This window comes from Triticum dicoccoides, chromosome 2A, assembly GCF_002162155.2.
Source record: "Triticum dicoccoides isolate Atlit2015 ecotype Zavitan chromosome 2A, WEW_v2.0, whole genome shotgun sequence".
Lineage (NCBI taxonomy): Eukaryota > Viridiplantae > Streptophyta > Magnoliopsida > Poales > Poaceae > Triticum > Triticum dicoccoides.
In genome coordinates, this window is record NC_041382.1 from 764154903 (window position 1) to 764156379 (window position 1477).

At 47.1% G+C, this 1477-nt stretch overlaps 1 pseudogene; it reads right to left on the bottom strand.

The window, feature by feature from the left end:
- The window catches only part of LOC119358373, a 9414-nt pseudogene extending 8552 nt beyond the window's left edge, over positions 1 to 862 (bottom strand).
- Positions 863 to 1477: the final 615 nt, after the last annotated feature.

Below are 1477 nucleotides of genomic sequence, written 5' to 3' on the forward strand. Positions count from 1 at the left end.
ACCCCCCGACCCCGAAACAGCACCCCGACCCCGACACGGCACCCCGACACCGACACGGCACCCCGACCCCCGACACCTCCCGAAAAGGTGTTCTTTGGCCTTCCAGAGGCCGACGGGGTCATATATTTGTGAATTATTAGTTAGGTCATATATTCTTCGATTTTGTTATGAAAAACATCATATATAATTGTGTTGACCGGGTAGTTTTAAATGTGTAGTTGTTTCATCGCTGCGAGGTTTGGTGTTCGACGACCTCGCCGTGCGTTTGACGAGCTATGCCCCTTCATTCGTGGGTGAGCACAAATGACATGTCCTCCTCCCCCATTAATTATTTGCTCTATTCCGATGAAACTTGATAGCTAGCTATATATGTGTCTTGAATCATCAGTATGCGTAACCAATATGTGTCTCCCGTTCGAAAGCGTCATAGTTATAAATATGCATGCATTTGCATATTTATAACCTTGATTCTTTCGAATTGTCCAACGCTATCCATGGACAGCCCGAGTATGTGTAGATTGGGTTCGTTTTCCCATATGCTTTGCTCCGGATCCGACGCATAAATTTCGTCAGTGCCTCCCCTGTTGTTCTCCGGGTACACATCCTCTCTGTTTATTGCAGAGACGTGTATCAGGAGAACAACAGGGAGGTGCTGCCGAAATTTTGCGGCGGATCCGGAGCATAGCATGGGAAAATGAACCCAATCTACACATACACGGGTGGGATTAGGACCTATCATTACCTATTAGAGTGTAGGTTGCATGGACGTAATAAAATTGACAAAGTAGATCAACTGATGAATATATACATGGTGAATTACATATATAATTGTTGTGTGCCCAGTAGCTCTGAAAGTCAAGATGAGTGACCGTGCGTGGATGTATACCGGTCACACTGGTCAGAACAAATGGAGCGCTGAATGGTTCACAAAAACCAAGGGGTTTGTGCAAGCCGCATTTGCAAATGGCCAAAAGAAAACCCGGTGCCCCTATTTCCGGTGCGGCAATTGGGAAAAGAAGACAGAGGCTGAAATGGGCAAACACCTGCAGAAGAGTGGTTTTACGCCCGATTATACGGTGTGGACACTTCATGGTGAGTCTGCCCAACGTGACCGAGCTGAGGTGGATCGTCGTCGCACCGACGAGCATGGTACCGAGATGGAAAACATGGTGCAAGACTATGATGATGCTCGGAATTCGGACGAGGAGATGGAGGAATCTGCAAAGGCCTTCAATGAAATGTTGGAGTCTTCAAAACGTCCGCTCCACGAGCACACTGAGCTTTGTCAATTGGATGCCATCTCACAAGTAATGGCTCTGAAGGCTTAGTTCAACTTGGGCAGAGAATGCTATGACGCAATTATGACAGTATTTGGACGCTTTCTACCCAAAGGCCATGTAATGCCTGCAAACCTGTACCAATCGGACAAAATCCTCCGTGCACTGAAGATGCCCTATGAGAAGATACATGCCTGTGA